Source organism: Scyliorhinus canicula, chromosome 1 (genome assembly GCF_902713615.1).
Source record: "Scyliorhinus canicula chromosome 1, sScyCan1.1, whole genome shotgun sequence".
In the NCBI taxonomy this organism is placed as follows: Eukaryota; Metazoa; Chordata; class Chondrichthyes; order Carcharhiniformes; family Scyliorhinidae; genus Scyliorhinus; species Scyliorhinus canicula.
Genome location: NC_052146.1, coordinates 208862407 through 208888399, shown reverse-complemented (window position 1 = coordinate 208888399; position 25993 = coordinate 208862407). Strand labels below are relative to the sequence as shown.

General features: G+C 47.7%; 1 protein-coding gene across 1 annotated transcript in view; it reads right to left on the bottom strand.

The window, feature by feature from the left end:
* Positions 1 to 22142, bottom strand: part of LOC119971358 (BTB/POZ domain-containing protein 3) — a 77460-nt gene extending 55318 nt beyond the window's left edge. The window contains exon 1 of the mRNA XM_038806798.1: positions 21830 to 22142. The gene's annotated coding sequence lies outside the window, so the exon portion shown is untranslated. The remainder of the gene's footprint in view (positions 1 to 21829) is intronic.
* Between the last annotated feature and the right edge of the window lie 3851 nt (positions 22143 to 25993).

Genomic DNA, 25993 nt, shown 5'->3' with positions numbered 1-25993 from the left:
ATAAAGTATTGCATCTTTCATCAGCTCAGGATGTATCCAAGGCACTTTGCAATGAAGTAATTTTGAACCTGTGATCGGTGTTAGGAAAATACCCCTCTATAGAAGGAATTAACAAAAGTTCACCAGACTGATTCCTGGGATGGCAGGATTTACCTATGAGGAGGTGGGATTGAGGAGGCTGGGCCTACATTCTCTTTAGAGGAACGAAGCCTACAAAATTCTCACAGGGCTTAAAAGGGTAGAGACAGGAAGGATATTTTCCCTGGCTGGGGAGCTCTAGAACCAGTGGGTTCAGGCTCAGAATATGGGGCAGGCCATTTCGGAATTGGCTGAGCAACAATTTCTTCCCTCAGAGAGTGGTAAATCTTTGAAATTCTCTAGCCCACAAGGCTATGGAGGCTCAGCCGTAGAGTATGTTCAACACAGAGATCAATAGATTTCTGCATATTAAAGCTTTCAATGGATAAAGGGAAAGTGTGGGAAATGGTGTTGAGGTAGAAGATTGGCCATGATCCAGTTGAATGGCGGAGCAGCTCGAGGGGCCGAACGGCGTACTCCTGCTCTTATTTCCTATGTTTCTAAAATTAATCGAAGGGAATTACATTGTTGGAATGCCAACCAGGTACTAACTGGCTCCACCACACTACCCTGGTGAAATCATACCACATCCATGGGAATGGATGACACTGTCCAGAAAAGTAGAATTAGGGATTGCTTCACTGGTGAGGAATTCTTCAGGGGAGAGAAATCATCCAGCAGTTCTGACGTGCCTTTATACAGAAACAGCAATCTGCAGAAATGTTGTTCCGCCTTCAGTTTTTTGGGGGACAGCCACTCAACAAAAAGCAGTTGGTAAGGAGACAAAATACAGATGGTGGAAGCTTGTTGATTCACAAATGTGACCTCCATGGCGATGAAGGAATGGAGATATATGACACATCAGGAGTGTGGCTTCAAGGGGAACTCACTGGTATTCCCATGCATCTGCTGACCTGTACGTCTAGCGCCGCGGGTTTGGAAGGCGCTATCGAAGGAGCCTTGGGGAGTTACGGCAGTGCAGTAGACGGTACACGCTGTGCATAGATGTATGTTTGAGATTTGTTTAGATCTATGTGAGTGAGAGGGGGAAGCTGATAAACAGATCAGCGTGCAGCAAGGTGCCCAGCAGCAGAGGCACGGAGGGTATCTAAAGAACAAAGAACAAAGAAAAATTACAGCACAGGAACAGGTCCTTTGGCCCTCCAAGCCTGCACCGATCCAGATCCTCTATCTAAAACTGTCACCTATTTTCTAAATGAACAAATAAAGAATCTGTGCTCTGATCTTGGGGCTTCTGCCTTTGTTCAGTAAAGAGCCTACAACAAAGTTGCTTAGCAGATAACTGTGTCCCTTTATCGAGTTTTGGAACAGTATACAAATTGAAGGGTTCTCATCCTAGTCTTCAAATCCTTCCAAGTCCTCGCCCCACCCAATATCCATATTCTTCTCCAGTCTCACAACCCTGTAGGTTTCTCCAAATCCCAGTCTTTTGAACATCCCCACTCCTAATCGTCCCGCGTTTTGGTGGCCGTGCCTTCAGATGCCAAGTCGCCACCTTTGGAATTCTCTCCCCAAAATCATTCTCCCTCTCTTTTCCTTTCGCTCTTTGACCAAGCTTTTGGTCATCTGTCCTAATATCTACTTATGTGGCTCAAACACAATCTTAATATGAAAAATTAGAAAATCTTCCAGTTGTTTCGGTCTGTCCAACTTAGGAGGGGATAAGGTGGTTTGGAAATTGATTGTGAATAGAATTTAGTAACTAAACATGTACAATTGTTGTTTTAATACATATATATTTGTTTGTGATATACATAAATAATCTGGAGAAAGGTATAGGCGGTCTCATTAGCAAGTTTGCAGGTGACACTAAGATTGGTGGAGTAGCAGATAGTGAAGGGGACTGTCAGAGAATACAGCAGAATATAGATAGATTGGAGAGTTGGGCGGAGAAATGGCAGATGGAGTTCAATCCAGGAAAATGTGAGGTGATGCATTTTGGAAGATCCAATTCAAGTGTGAACTATACGGTAAATGAAAAAGCCCTGGGGAAAATTGATGTACAGAGAGAGGCGCCGGAATGTGGCGACTAGGGACTTTTCACAGTAACTTCATTTGAAGCCTACTCGTGACAATAAGCGATTTTCATTCATTCATTTCATTTCATTGCACCCTGAAGGTGGCTGCGCAGGTCGATAGAGTGGTCAAGAAGGCATACGGCATGCTATCCTTCATTGGGAGGGGTATTGAGTACAAGAGTTGGCAGGTCATGTTACAGTTGTATAAGACTTTAGTTCGGCCACATTCGGAATACTGCGTACAGTTCTGGTCGCCACATTACCAAAAGGGTGTGGATGCTTTGGAGAAGGTGCAGAGGAGGTTCACCAGGATGTTGCCTGGTATGGAGGGCACTGGCTATGAAGAGAGGTTGAGTAGATTAGGATTATTTTCATTAGAAAGACAGAGGTTGAAGGGGGACCTCATTGAGGTCCACAAAATCATCAGCGGTATAGACAGGATGGATAGCAAGAAGCTTTTTCCCAGAGTGGGGGACTCAATTACATGGGGTCACGAGTTCAAGGTGAGAGGGAAAAAGTTTAAGGGAGATATGCGTGGAAAGTTCTTTACGCAGAGGGGGGTGGTTGCATGGAACGCATTGCTGGTGGAGGTGGTAGAGGTGGGCACGATACCGTCATTTAAGATGTATCTAGACAGATACATGAATGGGCAGGGAGCAGAGGGATACAGATCCTTAGAAAATAGGTGACAGTTTTACATAGAGGATCTGAATTGGCCCAGGCTTGGAGGGCCAAAGGGCCTGTTCCTGTGCTGTAATTTTTCTTTGTTCTTTGTATAACATACAATTCTTATTTTAATCCATAGAATGCGATTTAACAAGAAAAAATAGAGTCCTGTTTTAGGCGTGAAAGCGAGGTGTTTCGAACAATCCCACTATCAAACGGAACTGTCCTTTTCGGCCTCGCTGAGGAACACCCCACAGAGGCCGCACTTGCCATTTTTAAATGCTGCCCGATGTCTCAACCCCCACTGTGGCCTCTGGACAACTGTCCCCCACACTAAACTTACATGTTCTGAGATCCTTGAGCCCCACCCCCTCACCGTGCCCAATTCCTGTCACGGTCATCCTGGCACCTGGGCATCTTGGCACTGCCAGCCTGGCACCCTGTAGGTGCCCTGCCACCCTGGTGGTGCCACCCAGGCATCCTGGTAGTGTCACACAGGCATCCTTCCCAGAGCCTGACCACGGGGGCCTCCGATGGCCAACGAGCCCTGCCCCAAGGTGCTTTTACGCCGAGTCATCATTTGTGTGGAGCAATGCAAAACGGTGCCATGGCGAGGTCTCCAAGGCGGGGTGGGGGGGGGGGGGGGGGGGGGGGGGGTTCGTTCCCGGGCCTTGGGTGAATCCGGCGTAGACATATATAAGTGAGCTTAACTGCTGACTTATATATGTAAATCTGGATCTCGCCCAGTGAGGTTGGGTCCAGATTGTGAACTCTTGTGAAGCATTCATTTTAAAAATAAATTTAATGTACCCAATTCATTTTTTCCAATTAAGAGGCAATTTAGTGTGGCCAATCCACCTAACCTGCACATCTTTGGGTTGTGGGTGCGAAACCCATGCAACACTGGGAGAATGTACAAACTCCACACGGACAGTGACCTAGAGCCGGGATCAAACCTGGGACCTCGGCACCGTTAGGCAACAGGGCTAACCCACTGCGCCACCGTGCTGCCCCTCGTGAGGCATTCTGAGCATTGCAAATCACGCAAAACACCTCCATTGAGATTTAATGGCCTCAGCATGTCACCGGGTCGGGCATGGCGAGGCTGTTCGATCGCACCCTGAACTCTCAACAGAGTTTTTCCTAAATATCCTCCTTAAACTTCTTCGCTCTCTTCAGAATGCTTCTGCAACCCTCCCATTTTGACCAAGGTTTTGGTCATCTGTCCTGATATCTCATGTGATGCACCTAGAAGGTGCTATATAAATGCACATTATTGTTGTTATATAGGCAGTATCAAGTGCCATCGGTTGTATTCACTGCTGTGACTGTTCTCCTGTTTTGGAACAAAGCAGGTTATGAACTGAACTCAAACATTGTCTTGCCTGAGGCATGTCTATTTTTCTCAACAATAATGGATTTCGCTGGCACATTGTAGAGTGGATGGCAGAGAACTGCACACAGTCCCTAAGTGTCTTGGGTCTGGTGCACAGATGCATTGGAAAAGCACAAACCCAACAGGACATGTTTGGGCCTTGGCATTTTGGCTTCAGCCATCTGTTTCTGTTCCCCCATGTATTATAGAAAGCCTGCAGCAAAACAATTTCCTGAAAGAGTAATGCTGTCACAGCACAGCGAGTAGATTGGGTTTGTAATTAGCACAGGCTTTAGCACGTGTAAACCCGAGTGTAATTCTCGGAAATATCAAACTGACTTTCCAGATTTTAACGGATATTTTACAACACTTTATAAAATAAACTGCGATACAAAAATGAGTTTGGGTTTTTCAAAATCGTTTTTATAAACTAAAGAAGACTGAGTTAGGAGCTCAAGCCCATTTCTACCCTCTACCTTACGACTGGCACCAAAGAAACCACCTCAAAGGTAGAAGCTTTACAAAAAAATAATCTCTTTTGGCACATTTATGGAGTAAATCGTAGAATAAGGAAAATGGCTGTTTATTTGCAACAAGAGGTTGTCCCAGAGGTTAAACACATTGTAGAAGCTTAAAAAAACAGTGATGCAGGATTCTAGATCGTATCAGTCCACAGCACTTTGAGAGGTTGTAAACTGTAATTCTGCTGATGCCCTGGTCACAATAGAGGAGTCGAAGTGAAGACTTCCTGACACAATCCTGAACTCCTCTTGGGTGACGACAGGTGAGAAGGCACCACTCAGGATGCACAGGGTAGCTCCACAATTCCAGGGCAAAACTACAACGATTAGGTAATTTCCCAGTTTACCACGCCTGGTAACTGCGCTGCCGTTAAGTGACTGGGATTGATTTTACGCACAGAAAATAAATTACTCCCCTCCACTGACCTTATTTTGCTGGAGAAATCACCCTGTCTTTATCAAGAACTGAGGCTGCAGTTTCGGTTATGTGTTCCGCTTAGCGGGCGGCATGGCGGCGCAGTGGTTAGCACTGCTGCCTCACGGCGGCGAGGACCCGAGTTCGATCCCGATCCAGGGTCACTGTCCGTGTGGAGTTTGTACATTATCGGTGTGTCTGCGTGGGTTTTACCCCCACAACCCAGAGATGTGCAGTGTAGGTAGATTGGACACGTATAATTGCCCCATAATTGGTAAAGAAAAATGGGTACTCTGAATTTATATTAAAAAAACGGGTTCTGCTTAGCTCTTTATAAATAACCAGCAGGGACTCAATGGGCCAAATAGCCGACTGCCGTACCATAAAGACTCAATTCCTTTAAGTAGACTCTGTAAACAGAAATGGGTGCTGCTAATAGGTGCCGCCTGGCATCAATGGACACTAAAACATTTGTAAAGGGCTGGTTTGCACACCCCTCCTCTCCTCCCACATGGGACAGGAAATCAGCACCACCAGGCAGGCTATTGGCCTTATGGCAAAGTTACTTTGCAAATATGATATTATGTTACTTGTTACCACTGCAACAGATTTTGCACATGAATAGAATCAACAGTTTCAAAAGTGAACTGGGTGTCTTGTGGATAGAACACTGGAACCTTGATTCCAGTACGGACTGTATATACTGACAGTTCCCTGAATAAGTTTGAGTTCTCAGCAAGTCCAAAGTGCCAATACTTTGGGCGCGATTCTCCGCACTCACGACGGGGCGGAGAATAGCGGGCGGCGTAGATTTTTACGGCCACGCTGGTCCGACACCCTCCCGCTATTCTCCCCCCCCCCCCCCCCCCGGCCCACGCCCGCCTCCCGAAATGAATCGCTGCCCGCCGTTTTTTTTACGGCGAGCAGCGATTCACCCCTGGCTGATGGGCTGATTTCCAAGGCCTTTACGCCCGTTTTTATGAACGTAAAACACACCTGGTCTGACCGTTCGTAAAAACGGCCGTAAAGTCCCGATCTGGGGAACCATGGCACCGATTGGCACGGCAGTACCACGGCCGTGCCAAGGGTGCCATGGGCCCGCGATCGGTGGGCACCGATCGCGGGCAACGGGTACTTACCCCGTGCACTCTTTCTCCCTCCGCCGCCCCGCTGTATCCATTCGCGGGGCGGCTGAGGGGCATACCGGCGTATGCGCGGCTGACGTCATCTGACGCGTCAGCCGTCGCTAACTCTGGCTAGCGGGCTTAACAAAATTCGTTAAGCCCGCGATGCCGGAGTTCACGGCCGCGCGATGCTAGCCCCGACCGGGGAGCTAAATCGGTTCCCGGTCGGGGGGGGCGGAGGCTGGCGTCAAACCCGCCCGTTTTTGACGCCAGCTTCCCGAGTCTTCGTGACTCGGGAGAATCGCGCCCTTTGGCCCTGGAATTTGTGCATTTTAAAGCTGGAATGGTGGCTGGAATGCTCCGTAGAGAGAGCGGTTGGAACATCGACATGCTGCCCCTCAGCTATATCATCTGACAACACAATGTCAGATTCCACATGGATGTTCATGACCAGTTTTACCTCACCACCACCTCCCTGCAGTATCTCTAAATTATCAGACTGTTTGCCTGACATCCAGTATTGGATGCACATAGATTTCCTCTGAGTATTAGAAAGATCAACCATTTTCTTCTGTTCCCAACACAAAGAGCAGTTCCCACCGCTGATTCGATCCCTCTCCCTGTAAGTGTCGGAGATTGAACCAGACTGTACACAAACTCGGTCTCAAGATGCAGAGGTGAGATTCTGCCCTCACATCCGCACTATCATCTCTGTAATGCCCCTGACTGCTCCTGTCTCAACTCATCTGCCACTGAAACTATCACTAATGGCCGGAATTCTACGTCCGTTTGCGGCAGTGGGATTCTCCCGTCCCGCTGCAGTGAATAACGTTTTGGCTGAGTGCCAAATCCTCTGTTCGCACTGGCAGCGATGGCGAGGCGAACTCGGATTGGAGAATCCTGACCAATGTCTATGTTACCTCGAGATTTGGCCAATATTCCCCTGGCTAGCCTCCCACTTCCCACCTTGCGCAAGCCTGAGGTCATCCAAAACTCTGCTGTCCATGTCCTTACTCACATCAAGTCCCATTCACCCATTACTCTGTGTTCATTGACCGAATTTGGCTTCGGTTGTAAACCTCTCATCCTGCTTTTCAAATCCCTCCCCGTCTCTAATTTCCTTCAGCCCTACAATTTGCACTCCTCACATTCTGGTTCTTGAGCATCCCAATTTTAACCGCTCCATCATTGATGGCTGCAGCTTCAGATGCCCTGGAATTCCCTCCATAACCACCCCAACGTCCTCCTTTAAGATGCTCCTTAAACCCTACCTCTTTGACCAAACTTATAGTCATCAGGCGGGTTTCTCCATCCCGCCGCACCAGATTTGTGGTTCAGCACGCCGTAGGGATTCTCCGTTTCGCCGGCTGGTCAATGGGGTTTCCCATTGTGGGGCAGCCCCACGCTGTTGGGAAACACCCGGCTGCTGGCAAAACGGAGAATCCCAATGGTGGAGAATTCAGCCCACTATTCCTAATATCCCCGTAAGTGACTGGGAGACATGTTTAGTTTGATAAAGCTCCTATGAAAAGCCTTGTGACATTTTCTCACCTTAGGCAAGTTGTTGTGGAAGCACAATGTTGGCTCACAGTAACTTTTGCCCTGGATCTAAAGTCATGTTTTAACCAGCAGGAGATGCTGGATGCAAAAAAAATGGGAAACGTGCCTCACATTCCAACGCAAATTATTTTTGACTTCAGTAAGTACATACCGGAGATTCAGAGTTAGCCGAGAAAACCAAGTAAGAGAGTAACTGAGTACCAAATCTTTCAGCATTACAGATAACACCAAAACCAGAAACGAGAGTTGAAGAGAAATCCGCCTTTGTTTCCAGGTCACATAACCTATATGTATTAAGAGAACACTCTACATCAGGGGTGGGCAAACTTTTCCGTGCAAGGGCCGCATTCAGAAATTCACAATTCACAAAGGGCCGCATAGTATATTAAGTAAAATAATTACTTCACCCGGTTATGATTGTGGGCGCCTCATATAGAACATAGAACAGTACAGCACAGAACAGGCCCTTCGGCCCTCGACGTTGTGCCAAGCAATGATCACCCTACTCAAGTCAACGTATCCACCCTATACCAGTAAGTAACCCAACAGCCCCCCCCACCCATTAACCTTTAAAAAAAAATTTATAAAAAAAAAAAAAAAAATTTTTTTAAAGAAATTTTTTTTTTTTTTTTTTTAATGACTTGGTGGGCCGCAGAAATACCTTTGGCGGGCCGCATGCGGCCCGCGGGCCGTAGTTTGCCCACCCCTGCTCTACATCGTGAAAATTGTATTTGTGTCTGGAGGGGAATCAACTGAGCTAATTCCCCTGCTTACTATATACGCGAAGAAAAGCAACTGTTGGTAAAGGCTGAAGATGCAGCCAGATGTGCTGTGGTAATTGAAATAAGTAAGAGGTCTAGTGATGGGAAATAATTAGTGTTATGCAGCAAAATGACCACATTCCTGCTCTACTCCCTGTGTGTTGGTCTGCCCCAACCCCACTCACAACTCCATATCACCGTTGGCTATTTAATTCACTCAACTCACTGGCTGCTCTCACTGAACTGCAGTCGCTCTCCCACAGGCTGGAGAATTTGAGGGTCCAGTGGCCTTCGAGAAGGGATTGCATTCACAAAAAAACCTTTGTGAAAAGAACATCTGTACACGATTAAATGGAAATGCATTCCAACAATGCGGTGGTGGTGGGCATCTTGCCAAGTTTACGACAGATTTGGCAAGAAATAATCTCTAGCTGATTGCAGGGAAATCCTGGGCTCTGCGTACATGGCTACTTTGCTGACGTCTGCACGTTTAGTAACATTACATATGGAGCGCGATATTTTTGCCCACGATATAAAATGAGAAACTGCGAGAGAATTAATTACAGGGCGAGAATACAATCATAGGGCTGGGATGGCATCGTAAACAGGAGGAACGAATCTGGACACGGTAGATTAAATCATTGAAAGCCCATGATTAGATTACTTTAAAGTTCACTCGCATATTGGATCTTGCAAGACAATAGGATAATGCAGCATTATTTACTTTGATCAATCTATTGACGCAAAAATGCATTTTCAATCTCGACTGTGCTCTACTAATTATAAGCTTCTTAATCGGTATTGATTTGTCAATTTTCCTTACATTCTATTCTTGTTGAATGTTCTGATGAGTGCAAGCTGAAAAGCTTTGACAAAAAAGTCTGCTTTTCAGCAATAAACTGGTTTGTTAGAATTTTCCAATTGAGTTGGAGCTTAGGAACCGGAGGAGCAAATTCAGCCCCTAGAGTCTGTTCCACTGCCATTCAGTCAGATCCTAGTTGATCGGTGACCCAACTCCATATAACTTTGCTTCACATTCCTTAATGACTACGATAGGGGGCAGCACGGTAGCATTGTGGCTAGCACAATCGCTTCATAGCTCCAGGGTCCCAGGTTTGATTCTGGCTTGGGTCACTGTCTGTGTGGAGTCTGCACATCCTCCCTGTGTGTGCGTGGGTTTTCTCCTGGTGCTCCGGTTTCCTCCCACAGTCCAAAGATGTGCAGGTTAGGTGGATTGGCCATGATAAATTGCCCTTAGTGTTCAAAATTGCCCTTAGTGTTGGGTGGGGTTACTGGGTTATGGGGATAGGGTGGAGGTGTTAACCTTGGGTAGGGTGCTCTTTCCAGGAGCCGGTGCTGACTCGATGGGCCGAATGGCCTCCTTCTGTACTGTAAATTCTATGATTAACAAAAATCCATCAATCGCAGCTTTAAAATTACCAACTAACCTAGCATCAACTTCCATTGCAGAAGAGAGTGCCACCCTTTTGTGTCAGTGTTTCTTTTATTATTTTTCAATTTAGATACCTCAGCATCTTCTCCAAAAGATCAACAGAATCTGAGGAAATTTTAGTTTGGACAATTTCAGTGCAATTCTTATAAAAAATGTAATTATACTCAATTTGCAACCAATTGTCGAAATTCAATCAAGATCATTAGAATACAAAAAAACAGAAAATACAGCAGGTCTGACAGTATCTGTGGAGAGAGAAGGGAGCTAACGTTTCAAGCCTGGATGACTCTTTGTCCAAGCTGAATACCTTGAATACCACTAGAATATCTTGCTGATAAGCAGTGAGCAGTCACATTTGTAACATGGGTCACTCCGATAGAAATCAGTGCTAAAGCTACAGTTCTCAATGTAAAGGGCACAGGGTTAAAATATCAGGATCAGCCAGTTATTGCCCATCCTTATTTGCCCTTGAGAAGGTGATGGTGATTCGCCTTCTTGAACCGCTGCAGTCCATGTGGTGAGGTACACCCACAGAGCTGTCAGGGAGGGAGTTCCAGGGTTTTGACCCAATGGCAATGAAGGAACCACAATATCATTTGAAATCGGGATGGTGTGTGGCTTGGAGGGAAATTTCCAATTGTGGTGTTACCATGCATCTGCTGTCCTTACCCTTCTAGGTGGTAGAGGTCGCTAGTTTGGAAGGTGCTGTCAAAGGAACATTGGTGAGATGCTCAGTGCATCATGTAGATGGTACACACTGTTGCCACTGTGCATTGGTGGTGGAGGAAGTGAGTTTTTATGATGGTGGTGAGGATGTGAAGCAAGGGTTAATAGCTAGAACGAGCCAAAATGAATAGGATACATTAGTGGAAAATCACCAGTAGAGGAGTTTGTTATTGAAGCCACTGAAGGAGGATGAACTTGTTGAGATAAGGGAGTTGATATCTGAATTTGTGAGCCGACTCATGACTGTAAGCCGAATAGCCTTGAGAAACAAGGAAGATGGCCGGATGACGGAATATGAAATGTGGGAGCCGCTTGCAACTATGGCTACACACCTGCTGTTTAAGCTAAGACTGCTATATACTCATGTGCCGATAGATAACCTCAAAGTCTGTAAAATCATGTATCGAAACTATGGCAATAACAAGTTAATCATGTATTGGATCTATGGCAAAAACAAGTTTATGTTTTGTAATGGGGGCAAGATCAAGTGAATGTAAGGGACAGCCCCCTAATAATACATATTAAAAAAGGATGTTTTGAGCAATACTTTGGCACTCTCCGAGGTGGTTCTCCGGAATACCTAGAGAGCAGCCTCGATCGTAATAAAGAATATTCTGAAGTACGGACGTGTTCGAGACCGTTTCTTCCGGACTGAGAGACAAGTGAATTAGAGACGCATTCACAGTGGATGGCGTGCTGGTCAAGCGAGCTGTTTGCGTGGGTTTCGCCCTCACAATCCAAAAGATGTTTAGGCTAGGTGGATTGACCACGCTAAGAACATAGAACATAGAACAGTACAGCACAGAACAGGCCCTTCGGCCCTCAATGTTGTGCCGAGCCATGATCACTCTACTCAAACCCACGTATCCACCCTATACCCGTAACCCAACAACCCCCCCTTAACCTTACTTTTTGTAAGACACTACGGGCAATTTAGCATGGCCAATCCACCTAACCCGCACATCTTTGGACTGTGGGAGGAAACCGGAGCACCCGGAGGAAACCCACACACACAGGGGGAGGACGTGCAGACTCCACACAGACAGTGACCCAGCCTGGAATCAAACCTGGGACCCTGGAGCTGTGAAGCATTTATGCTAACCACCATGCTACCCTGCTGCCCTTGTCCCTTAATTGGAAAAAATGAATTGGATACTCTAAATGTATTTTTAAAAAGATATATCGATAATATCCACAGGCACTCCCTTATTTTCTTAGTGATTTGCTCAAAAAATTTAACTAAATTAGCGACTCATGATTTTTCCTCAACATTCTGATTCTCTTTGATTAGCTCATATTTGTTCAAGTACTCAATCATTCTATTCCTATGACAGATACTTCTGGTTCCCCACAACTGATGCTAAGTCTGTATTTATCTGGAGTTTCTCTGTCCTGCTCATCTTAAATAATGCCGCACCATCAACAAATTTCAAATTGAACTTCTGTTTTTAAAATTAATTTAGAGAATCCAATCATTTTTTTCCAGTTCAGGGGTAACTTAGCATGGCCAATCAGCCTACACTGCACATCTTTGGGTTGTGAGTGTGCGGCCCACGCAGACACAGGGAGAATGTGCAAACTCCACACGGACAGTGATCCGGGGCCGGGATCAAACCCGGGTCGTCAGCACCGTGAGGCAGCAGTGCTAACGAACCACTGTGCCGCCATCAAATTGAATTTCTATTGATACGTACAAGTCCTTTGAGAAATGTTATCTGATTTTCGGAAAACACGAGTATAGTTTGATACAACTCATTATCCAAGGTCAATGTATCGTATCAGGGTTAGTGAGCAGGACCCTAGTGTCCTGACTTACAACTTCGGAGCGAGTTCAGATGCGGGGCATTCCCTGCAGGACACAAGGTCCCTGCCAGCGGAGGTGGTTTGGTCAACCCTGGGGTATCCCCCTCAGGACAACAGTGGAAGTCCTTGGCAAGCTAGGGCTGGCGCCTGAGCCCAGACTAAAGGAGGTACCAGAAACCTTGTGGAAAGAGATATATATATATATATGTGGAAAATAGAGAAAGAAGCAAGGAGCCGGAGCAGAGGTTTGAGATGATGAGTTGTTGCAGTGAGGAGTCCCAGCTATGAATATGGAAGACCAAGGCCTCTGACAGTAGCTAGGGTGCCGGCTAGTTGAAGCAGATTGGGAGAACAGTTGCTGAAGACCTAGGCGGACAGCCTGAACTGCACCCCGGAGTTCGAGAGACCATGAGATGTTAGTGGTCCCCTTCATGCCTGGGAGAGAAGGTAATCTGGATCACACAGTGTCAGGAAATTAGCAGGCATAGCTTCCCCAACTGAACTCAGCTACCCAGCTAATTAGAGATCAGGAGTGGAGTTCTCAATGGTATCCGGGGATGAATAGAACAAAGAACAATACAGCACAAGAACAGGCCCTTCGGCCCTCCAAGCCAGTACCGGTCGTGATACCAACCTTTGCCAAAACCCTCAGCACTTCCTTGTGCCGTATCCCTCTATACCCATCCTATCCATATGTTTGTGAAGATGCCTTTTGAACACTGTTAATGTATCTGCTTCCACAACCTCCCCTGGCAATGCGTTCCAGGCACTCACCACCCTCTGCGTAAAAAACCCGCCTCCTCTAAACTTTGCCCCACGGACCTTAAAGCTATGCCCCCTGGTGACTGCCCCCTCCACACTGGGAAAGAGTGCCTGTCCATCCACTCTATCCATGCCCCTCATAATCTTGAAGACCTCTATCAGGGTACCCCTCAACCTCCGTTTTTCTAATGAAAACAGTCCGAGTCTATTCAGCCTCTCCACAAAGTTAACACCCTCCAGACCAGGTAACAACCTGGTAAACCTCCTCTGCACCCTCTCCAAAGCCTCCACATCCTTCTGGTAGTGTGGCGACCAGAATTGTGCGCAATTTTCCAAGTGCGGCCGTACCAAGGTTCTATACAACTGTAGCATGACTTGCCAGTTTTTATACTCGATGCCCCATCCAATGAAGGCAAGCATTCCGTATGCTTTCTTCTTTTTTTTAAATAAAGTTTGATTACCCAATTATTTTTTCCAATTAAGGGGCAATTTAGCGTGGCCAATCCACCTATTCTGCACATTTTTGGGTTGTGGGGGCGAAACCCACGCAGACACAGGGAGAATGTGCAAACTGCACACGGACAGTGACCCAGAGCCGGGATCGAACCTGGGACCTCAGGACCGTGAGGCAGCTGTGCTAACCACTAGGCCACCGTGCTGCCCTTCCGTATGCTTTCTTGACTACCTTGTCCACTTATGTTGCCACCTTCAAAGATCTGTAGACTTGCATGCCCAGATCTCTCTGATTTTTTATATTCCTAAGAGTTTTGCCATTTACAGTATATTTCCCCTCTATGTTAGACCTACCAAAATGCATTACCTCACATTTGTCCGGATTAAACTCTATATGCTATTTCTCTGCCCAAGTCTCCAACCTATCTATGTCCTGCTTTATCCTCTGACAGTCCTCAACACTATCTGCCACTCCACCAACATTGGTGTCATCCATGAACGGATCTGGCACATTGGCCGTTAATATCCATCGTAAATAGTTTGTTCATTAAACTAAGTTTTCCATGAACGTGTATGAAGGTTTGATGCCTGTGGAATTAAGAAGCCCTGGTTTACAATCTCAGTGTAGTTTGTGCTTGAATCTCATCTGACATTTCATACCCTACCCCTACCCCTCAATCAGTATTAGAACTGCAAAGTGGTAGCAAACCATGGACCAGCAGAATCTTTAGCTTGTGTAATGAACTCCAATTGGCTTTATTGGTTGGCCAATTGGAGTATGAGCTCCCTCAATGATAGCTCATTGAGGGGGTCCATATAATCACCTGTGTAGGCTTTGTGAGCAGTCTTAAGTTGACTGGACTGCTAGCAGCACTGTTTGTAGCTGCTCCTGTAATATTGTTATTGTAAATAAATATTGGTGTAGTGACGGAACTCCTGCCTCCCGTGGATTACTACAGTGGCGACGAGGTAAACTACGAATTTTGCGGAGACCAGCTGCTGCAATCGGAGGGTAAGCCTTGCCATTTTAAAAATGCCTTTTTTGGGAGGTTAGAGGCATTTGACCTGGCTATTGAGGACTGGTCCCAGTATGTGGAGAGAATGTGTTACTTCTTCCGGGCAAATTATATACTGACGGACGAAAGGAGATGGCTTATCCTGCTGTCGGCGTGCGGACCCTCCGCTTTCGCCATTATACGTAGTCTGACTTATCCCGATGCGCCGGACACGAAAACTTTCCAAGAAATAACGGAATTGGTGAAAGAGCACTACGACCCAAAACCACCCCTCATTTTGCGTAGGTACAGATACACAGCGAAGCGGGAAGACAGGGAGTCAGTCGCAAATTTCTTGACCCGCCCGAGAAGGCTGGCGGAAAAATGTGAGTTCGGCCCGACGCTAAATGAAATGCTTCGGGACCGGTTAGTGTGTGGTATAAACGACCTCACAATACAGAAACGCCTGTTGGCGGAAACGGAGCTAGACTGCAGGCAGGCGTTACAGCTCGCACTGTCCCTAGAAAAGGCAGCAAGTGGGGCGCAGGAACTACAGGGTACGCCAATGGAGGTGGATACCTGTGAGAGGGACTACCACAACGGGTCCTGCTACCAGATAGCCGCTCTCAGGAAAACCCTGAGGAATAGAGGGAAAAAGGAAAACCCCAGAACTGCCCCCAAGTCTGCTAGGACTAACTGGAGACAGAGGGAAGTACCGGCTGAGGCTCCCCCAACAGGGAAGGACCGTTTCTGGCACCAGACAGAGTGGGGTAACAACGACAGAAACCCTAGAAGGAGGTGGCAAAAGAGGAATAGCAGGTGGGGACGCAGGGAAGTACACAACCTAGATGCCCCATCCTCCTCCGAAGGGGAACAATTATATAATATTACAACGAAGAAAGCAGAACCCATTAGGATTACCCCACGGGTGAACGGGCGGCCGACAATAATGGAAATAGACACGGGTGCGGCCGTATCAGTAATGGGAGTGGCAGCATTTAGAAAAATCAAAGATGGACTCCAGCCACTAACCCTAACAAAAACATCGACAAAACTTAAAACCTACACGGGGGAACCCCTGGAAGTTCTAGGCACGACTCATGTACCTGTGGAATATAAGAAGCAATTGCTCAGATTACCGTTGACGATAGTAGAGGGTTCCGGACCGAGAATAATTGGACGGAACTGGCTGAAAGACCTAAAATTAGATTGGATGAAAATTTTCCAGAGTGGAAGCGGGCAGTTGAGTGGAATACTCCAAAAATACCCGGAGGTCTTCCAGGAAGGTTTGGGGGAAATCATAGGCGCCAAAGCAACTTTGCACGTGGACCCAGAAGCCCTTCCGAAATTTTGTAAGGCCAGGCCGGTACCTTTTGCATTAAGGAAGAAAGTAGATGACGAAATAGAAAGGTTACAGCGCGACGGTATTATCAGACCAATACAGTTCTCTAAATGGGCAGCGCCGGTGGTACCAATTTTGAAGCCAGATGGCTCAATACGTCTCTGTGGAGATTTCAAACAGACAGTAAACAAATACGCACTGCTGGACAAATACCCAATCCCGAAAATAGACGACCTATATGCCAAATTGGCAGGTGGGCTTTTGTTTACGAACCTAGACATGAGCCACGCCTACCTGCAGTTAAAACTGTACAAGGGCTCCCAGAAGTTCGCTACGATCAACACCCTGAAGGGCCTTTTTCGTTATACTAGGCTACCTTTTGGAGTGTCATCAGCCTGCGCTATATTCCAGCGTACGATGGAAAATATTCTGCAGGGACTACCGCAGGTGGCAATTTATTATACAGGGAACACTTAAGGAAACTGGAGGAAGTGCTCAGGCGTTTCGCAAAGGCAGGCGTACGGCTAAAAAGGGAAAAATGTGTTTTTCTGGCCCCACAAGTGACGTACCTGGGATATAAAGTAGACGAGTCAGGCTTACATCCATTAGAAGACAGAGTAAGGGCAATAAAAGAAGCCCCAGCTCCCACCACGGTCCAGGAGTTACGATCATTTCTAGGGTTGGTAACCTATTATGGAAAATGTATTGAAAATAGGGCGTCCATCCTGGAACCCCTCCACCAGCTACTAAAAAAGGGGCAAGAATGGAAATGGTCCGCCCGCCAAAACCGAGCATTTAGGGACATTAAGGAACAGCTGTCATCCGAAAATGTCCTAGAGCATTATGACCCAAGGAAGGAGTTGGTGGTCACTTGTGATGCATCCCCCTACGGGGTAGGAGCCGTCTTAGCCCATAGAGGAAGGAATGGGGAAGAACGGCCAATAGCCTATGCTTCGAGGACCTTGGCGATAGCTGAGAGGAAGTACGCCCAAATCGAGAAGGAAGGACTGGCGGTGATATTCGCAGTAAAAAGAATTTCACCAGTATCTGTACGGGCGGAAATTCACCATAGTGACGGACCATAAGCCGTTATTAGGGTTATTAAAAGAAGACAAGTCAATACCCCTGATTGCATCAGCTAGAATCCAACGCTGGGCATTGCTACTGGCGGCGTATTGATACGTTCTGGAGCACAGACCAGGAACGCGAGTAGCACATGCAGATGCTTTGAGGAGACTTCCCCTCCCGGACACTCCGCCGCTAATACCAAAAGTAGAGGAGACAGTAATGACTCTAACTTTTTTGGACACCCTACCAGTAGACACACAACATATTCGGTTGTGGACGCAAAAAGACCCAGTTTTAGCCAAGATGAAGCATTTACTGCTAACAGGGGAACTGGAAAGACCAGTGGAGCCCCAGATGCACCCATACTGGAGCAGAAGGGACCAAATAACCGTAGAAGACGGTATCCTATTATGGGGAGCCCGGGTAATCGTCCCAGCTCAGGGCCGTCAGGCAATCTTAACCGAGTTACATCACAGACACCCAGGGGTGTCTAAAATGAAGATGCTAGCTCGAAGCTACGTTTGGTGGACAGGTTTGGACACAGACATAGCAGCCTTGGTACGTCGGTGCCAGGAGTGCCAACAGGGGCAAAGAGTGCCACCAGCTGCGCCATTGCACCCGTGGGAATGGACAGGCAGACCGTGGACCCACCTGCATATTGACCACGCTGGCCCTTTCATGGGCTCAATGTTTTTGGTGATAGTGGACGCCCACTCCAAATGGACGTCCACCGGGTAAACACGGCAAGCACAGCATCGACAATTGAAAAGCTCAGGGCCTCGTTTGCAACACATGGACTTCCGGAGGTATTGGTGTCGGACAACGGAACGGCATTCACAAGTGGGGAATTTGGAAAATTCCTGAAGGAAAACGGAGGCCGTCACATCAAAACGGCCCCTTACCATCCCGCGACCAACGGCCTGGCAGAGAGAGCGGTCCAGACACTTAAAGCGGGACTCAAGAAGCAGCCGGCAGCGTCAATAGACACAAAGCTCTCCCGCCGGCTGTTTGATTGCAGGACCACACCGCATTCCACAACGGGCATACCGCCAGCTGAACTTTTAATGGGAAGGCGACTGCGAACGAGGCTGAGTCTCCTTTTCCCAAATTTAACGGGGAAAGTGGAGAAACAACAGGAGGCCCAACGCAGGGGGCATGATAATAGTCGGCAGCAGAGACATTTCCAGATGGGGCCACCGGTTTGGTTCAAGAATTATGGGAATGGACCAATGTGGGTCAAAGGCACGGTAGAGTCCCAAACAGGGCCCATATCCTATGAGGTTGCAATAGGAGGTAAGGTGCTGAAGAAACACCTAGACCAAATAAGGGCAGCGGAACCACACCTGGAGGCAGGTGCAGCGGGACCGCCTCAAGTTGGGATAGCCCAGACGGAAAGGATACCCACACCCCAGCCCAGGGCAATTTCTCCAGACCCCGTCATCCAGTCATCAGAGTCGGAGATGGACACACTCGACGAGGTCGCCGCGACACCTCTCCCCGAGGAGGAGAAACAACTTCCAAGGAGATCGTGAAAGAAAAGACGGGCACCTATAAGGTACACCCCGCCCACTTCGGAGAACGACCCGGCGGACGACACAGAGGTGACAGACCCAGACATGAGGAGCAGGAAGAAGCTCAGAGGAATACCAGCTGGCAGGAATTCCTCGGACCTTGGGGGGGGGGGGGGGTGGAATGAACTCCAATTGGCTTTATTGGTTGGCCAATTGGAGTATGAGCTCCCTCAATGATAGCTCATTGAGGGGGCCCATATAATCACCTGTGTAGGCTTTGTGAGCCAGTCTTAAGTTGACTGGACTGCTGGCAGCACTGTTTGTAGCTGCTCCTGTAATATCGTTATTGTAAATAAATATTGGTGTGGTGACGGAACTCCTGCCTCCCGTGGATTACTACAGCATGCATACATCCTAATTTTATCTGTACTATTAGAATTCAAGTCTGTATTTAAAATGAGATCTTATAGCAGTACACCTCACTGCACTCCCAACATTTGGTGAACAAAGGACTGGAATATGACGGCCCGATTATGAGGTGCAAAATGTACTTGCCAATTGGCTCCTGATCCTTTGTCTCACACAAGAATTGCTGCATGGTACTTGTTTGCAACAGAACTAAAAACAGGAAGTCCCTAAAATAGCAGGATGCACATTGCCAGGCACCTTAAAGGGGCCCCGTATTGTGGCTACAGTGTCCAACACAAACACTTCTCCAGCTCCAAAGTCTGTTTATTTAAAAAAAAAACTGCACAATGGATTCAACAGAACAACTTGCCCTTATTTTGAATTGACAACAAAAGGGCAAACTGGGGCGGGCTCGAATGATGTAAAGTAACTGCTGCAAGTTGGTAGTATTTTAGTTTGAGTATTAGGTGATTCTTCTACTTCAATTAGGTTCTGTCTGTTGCCAAGTGTTGAGATTACATGGCAAAGCTTGACTGGCTAGTAAGGATTATTACGAGGAGAGTTTATTTGTTACTGTTTAATTTCCCCTGGAAAACATTGCTGTGAGGTTTCTCCCTCTGTTACGACCCCCTAAGGGGTTGGAACCTACATTGTATCACATTCCCCCCTCAACCACCCCAACCCCTCCTTCATACCCACCCCCACCATTATGAACACACATGTGGCTAACAATGCCCTCTCTGTGACTCCTCAGGAAAAGTTCGCCCACAACTGTTGGGAGAGGTCCCAGACTGGCGGTGGCGCGCCGACACACAAATCCTCCCCAGCTTCAAGGAGCATGCCCTGGAGGTGACTGGGGTGGCCAAGGACAGAGCGGTCACCAACGCGGAGGCTGGCGGACGCTGCAGAGGTGAGAAACCATCAGGCTATACCCAGAGGACCTGTCAAACGTGAGTTTTTATTGTCTTACTGACTGACCCATCCCTCCCACTGGCCACATGTCCATTCTCCTGCAGGTCCTCCAGCCGACAGCGCCGGCCCATCCTAGGGGGCCCCCTCTCCAGCCTCCCAGGAGACCATGTCAGAGGAGAGCTCCTCATTCTTCAGAACTCCAATGAGTACAGGCCCAACCTGCTCATCCTTTCCTCATAAAACAAGCCCCTTCAACTCAGGGATTATCCAGTGAACCTTCTCTGAACTGCTTCCAATGCAAGTATATCCTTCCTTAAGTAAGGAGACCAAAACTATCCACAGTACTCTAGGTATAGGACCTGCTTTATAGTTCAAGTATATATATCTTGTTTTTATTCACCTTGGGAGGTGATAACAAGCTCAACATTTATTGCCCATTCTTAATTGGCCTTCAGAAGGTGGTGGTGCTGAGCCATCTTCTTGAACCGCTGCAATCCATGTGATGTAGGCACACCCACAGTGCTGTCAGGGAGGGAGTTCCAGGATTTCGACCAAGCAACAGTGAAGGAGTGGTCAAAATTGTTCCAAGTCAGGATCTATCTTACGCTCCTCTCTGATTGCCCCTTATTACTGTCTAACTACTGAGCAACAAACATGTCTGGTGCTGAGTAGCCCAGCTACAGATTATCTTAATTTTTGTAAACTTGTGCCTTCAATAAACTGCTGTATCATTTTCCAGTACAGTGACTACCAAGTGCAGTGGTATACTGGATTGGAAATATTTTATTCAAACTCAACAGTGGCTGTTTATCAATTTAGCCATAATTTTAATGATGTCTGAAAGTTAAATACTGCAGGCTGATGAAAGGCTCCGTGACATTCCCATCTAAATTAGTCCAAGTCAAACCAAACTGCCCGCCAATCAGCACCATTTTCTCCTGTCACATAAATTGTTGTGCTGCACTGAAATTTGGTATTCTTGTGTTTGTCCGAACAGTGCAGGGTGAAAAGCTTCAACATGTGTCTCTTTTCAGCAATATGCATTTGCAAATGTGGCTGCAACATAGTAGGAGTTGTAAACAACCTACATAATGATTTAAAAATCATGGTATTGAACTAAGATGCTGCAATTTCTTAATTCACTTTAGGTTTGCAAACTACCGCTTTTGAATAAACTCCACTGCGCCCCAACTTTTTCAGTCCAACTCGAACCACCCAGTTAATGATTCTCCACCCTCCCACTTCCCCTTCCTCCATTGAGCCAAATTTATCAGAACCCCTGATGTTGCTCAGAAAGAGTGGAACTGGTGGAAAACAAGGTCCCATTGTGTCCCCCTGCCTCTGCTTATCTTCCAACCGACAGCTCTTTCTCCTGTGATTTCAACCAGGCGCCACAGAGAGTGATGGAACTGCAGGCAGTACCATTAACTGAACACAACAGGGTGTTCCAGGAATTAACTCTGCTCAGGACTGTTGGGAAACACCCAGAGCGGAGCAAAAACAGAAAAGGGAAGGGAAATGGAACAGGAAACTTTGGGAAACCCGAAGATGTGAGCTCTTGCGGGTCGATTTTTGAACAAAGCCGGATAAAGTTGCAACACCAGCACCTCGCCTGTAAAACTTTGTTCCAAACAAAAACTGCACCGTCAAATTTCAAACAAAGGTACAACGAAGGATAATTACCAGAGCGTAAATTTCACCGCCCCCTGACTTGCCCCCCGCCCCCCAAAAACTACTGCTGTGTACTACTGCTGTGGATGTGATCCTGAACCCCCAGGACGGAGGCCTCCACCCCCTCCCCCTTCTGCCCCACCAGCCGCTGCTACCCCCTCCCCTCTTTTGTTGTGTATCACTGACCTTGCTCCGATGTCGAGCGGTGGGATCAGGACCCCTCAATGCTTTCTCCCCCCACACACCAGGAATTAACCCCCAGGAACAGAGGGGGGTGGGGCGTCAGTGATCGAAATGTCCAGTCGCAACTCTCAGCATCCTGAAGCTGGATTAAAAAGCCGGGAAGAGCTTTTCAAGTGGGGGGGGGGGGGAAGAGAGAGAGACACCTCCCAGAGAGATTCAGGGCAGGAACACCTCTTGCAAGCGACCAGAAGGGACGTGGTAGCTTCTATTGTGTGGAGACGGGGCATCTGCAGCCCCCATCACCGGCCCCCACCGCTCTTTCTGAATTGGTTACCAGAGTGCAGAGAGCTGAATCATGTCCCTCGCTCAAATCGCCAGTCGAATATGTGAAACATGCAGAGAGTGCATGTGTGTGTCAGCATTGCAGTACTCCTGCATGCCTTTCACTCACTGCGTTTGCCCCAGTCTCACTCAACGCACAGCCACCGGGCCAAAACACTCACACAAACAAGATGGAACTTATGAAATTGAAATAATTAAACAAGAACATGACACCCCGAGTTTGCGCTGGGTTTCCCGCCCAGCGCAGTCTGACTGAATTTGGCCGCTCCAGCGCAACAGATCGCGGGGTTTTAAACTGAGGTTACGCTCGCCTCAAGTCAAATCTCCCGGACCGTTTTGAGGAAGAAAAAACTTTTTGTTCAAAGCCGGACCTGCCCCAATCGAAAAAGGGAGCACAATCTGCGTAGGTTCATTCATCCCCTTATTTCGTTGCAATGAGGGGATCAGGGGTTATGAGAAGGCAGGAAAAAAAATATCAGCCATGATTGAATGGCAGAGCAGACTCGATGGGCCGAGTGGCCTAATTCTGCTCCCATGTCTTATTGTCTGATGGTTGTAAAGGCATCATTGAAGATATTTTCAAGGATTGTGGGCGGGGTTCTCCATTAGCTGACGTGGAAATCGATTGGGCAGAAAATAGGTTCTGACGCCAAAATCACGGTGGGTACCGATTTGACTCCAAATCGCAATTGTCCGTCACCTCGACAGTGGCGTCATTGTGTACTGGAACGCACGTACAGTAAACACCGTTTGTATATCATTAGGGGGCCTGACCCGGTATTCTCCGGAGAGTCTGTGATTCTCCGCCTCCGATAGGGTAGTCCCTGATGGCGCGATTCACTTGCACTTTTAAGAATCGAGAGAGAGGGGGTACGGAGAGTGTCCAACATCGCCATAGTTTGCTGACAGTTGTGCCGCTCGCTGGGGGGGGCTTCTGCCAGGGTCGGGGGAAGTAGCGGGCGAGCGGGGGTGACCAGGAGGTGGGCTGTGGGGTCGGGGGGACGGTCACAGAACACAATTGCTGCAGCCGGCAAGGCAGCCATGCAGCTACACTCGCCGCTAACAGCCCACTGTGAATTTCGGGCCACGGGTCGTATGTGTGACCCCCCCAGGCCAACCCCCCTCCCCCCCCTCCAAGGTGCCCCCTAGCACCAGCCAACCCAGCAGTTATACAGGTGTGCTCCAGCACGACCAATGCTATCTCATTGGCTGGGATGAGTGTGTGTGTGGATTGTTATGTGTATATGCGGCTTGTCAGCCTCCCGAGTGCCAATCACGGACCCAGCGAATCCCGCCCTGTTTTTCATTGGAATTGACTGTGTTCCACGTGGCGCCCGTGTTAGCCTCTTAACAATAACGGAATCGGTCCAGGTGTGGCGGCAGTTTTGCTGTCATGAAAGTCCACAAATTCTGCATTGTCGTCAACACCGTCTCAGAAATGGAGAATCCCGCCCTGTACGCCTGTTACAGAGACAGGAGGGGGTTAATTTAAACAGCCCTGATTTCACCCCCTGCCACCCATCCGTTATCTGAAAGGTGTATTTGATTGCTTTCTTCCCCCTTTTATAAATAGTTCCGTATTTCACCAACGCTCCAGTTTTGGTGTGATCCATCTTAAATTAATAATCCCACAGCAAACTCGAGATAGGATAAACTCAGAGGGTTAGTTTATTTGCACACTCAAAATATGGAAAGGGTGGTTGCTACATGACCCCCTGTGCTATCTTTCAGTAAAAGAGAGATATACATATTTTACAGGGCAAAGACCACAGAGAAAATAATTATTGTTTTACTGGAATCCAGAGGATTTTAGAACCTCGTCAAATTTGGTGAGAGTGAAGGAACGATGATTTCCAAGTCAGGATGGTGAGTGGCTTGGAGGGGAACTTGTAGGTGGTGGTGTTCCCATATGTCTGCTGCTTAAGTGGTAGAGATTGTGGGTTCAGACGATGCTGTTGAGCGGCCTTGGTGAGGTTCTGTACAGCGCGGAAGGAGGCCATTCAGGCCATCGAGTCTGCACTGACCCTCTGAAAGAGCACCCTACCTAGGCCCGCTCCCTGCCCTATCCCTGTCACAGCACCTAACCTGCAGATCTTTGGACACTAAGAGGCAATTTATCATTGCCAATCCACCTAACCTGCCCATCTTTGGACTGTGGGAGGAAACTGGAGCATCCGGTGGAAACCTACAACATGGGGAGAACGTGAGAACAGTCACCCAAGGCCAGAATTGAACCCGGGTCCCTGACGCTGTGAGGCAGTAATGCTAACCACTGTGCCATCGCACCACCCTTGTAGATGGCAGATGAAAAAAATGAAAGGACAGTCGCCATTGTCCCTGAGGAACATAGGCTGCTGTTCCCTTTTGAGAGAGAGCTGACTGGTGGTGATTTAACCTTCATGAATAACCTCAGCCAATACATGAATTGTTGGCGTCACTCCGTATCACAATCCAGCCGTCCAGTCAACTGAGCTAACCGACCCCCATTTGGTACGTACTACTGTCAAGTAGGGCTGCTTTGTCAAGTTTCTTGAGTATTGTTGGAGCTGCACTCATCCAGGCAAATGGGGAGCGTTCCATCACATTACTGGCTTGTGCCTTGTAGATGGTGGACAGTCTTTGGGGAATGAAGAGGTGACTTCCTCACTGCAGAATTCCCAGCCTCTGACCCGCTGTTGTAGCCACAGCATTTATATGGCTAGTCCAGTAACGTTTCTGGTCAATGGTAAGCCCCAGGATGCCGATAGTGTGGGATATAGCAAGGTAATGTCATGGTTATTCTTGATGGAGACGATCATTGCCTGGCACTTGTGTGATGCGAATGTGACTTGCCACGTGAGCCCAAATCTGACCCTAGTCCAGGTCTTGATGCATCTGGACATGGACTGCTTTAGTATTTGAGGAGTTGCAAAAATTGTGCAAACATCAGTGAACATCCTCACTTCTGACCTTATGATGCAGGGAAGGTTATTGCTGAATCAGCTGAAGATGGCTCGACCTGGGATACTGATACAATTTGACCTAATGGGCTGGATAATGCGCTTGCTGCCGGTTGACTTGAAGGTGGAAGTGGTCATGTAAAATCCAACGGGTGCTATACCTGCCACCTACCTGTCCCCATCGCAATTAAATGGGAGATGGGTGAACTGTCAAGCAACCAGCCCTTTCCACATTTGAGCCTATTTAAGCCCATAGAGGGCCACATAATAGGTACTTATGGACCTCATTGCTGCCAATATTTTATCCATGGCTGAGGGACTCCCATGCCATGTGGATAGTCCAACAGCTTTTATTGGGTTGACTGGTGTCAGACAAGGGATGGGAGATCTCCTTTGAGGATCCCTTGGGCCTATGGGAGCACTCCCTCAATGCCACTGTAGTAACTTTGCTCCACCAGTTAGGTACAAAAACCAAGGCTTATTTACACAACAAGCTATTTAGAGAGTAGCGCAGCTTCGGTGCTGCCAATCTGCCTTCTGGATCGAACTGAGAAAAAGCCCGTGCTCTGCTCGGGATCCCGTATGCTAGTTACTGATAGGATGAGCGGGCCACATGGCCCTTCAGAAGATCGTCCCTTAAAGGGGTTGGATACTACATCCCTCCCCTCCATTCCTTACCGTACGGAATGATAGTTAACTTATACAGTTCCCCATAATTTACAACATTAAACATTTTTAATCAGTCCATCAAAAATTCAGTCTCTCTGTTGGCTTCCGCTTCCTCGTAGAGCGGCATAACTCCACTGGGGTGCTTACAACATTAAACATTTTTAATCAGTCCATCAAAAATTCAGTCTCTCTGTTGGCTTCCGTTTCCTCGTAGAGC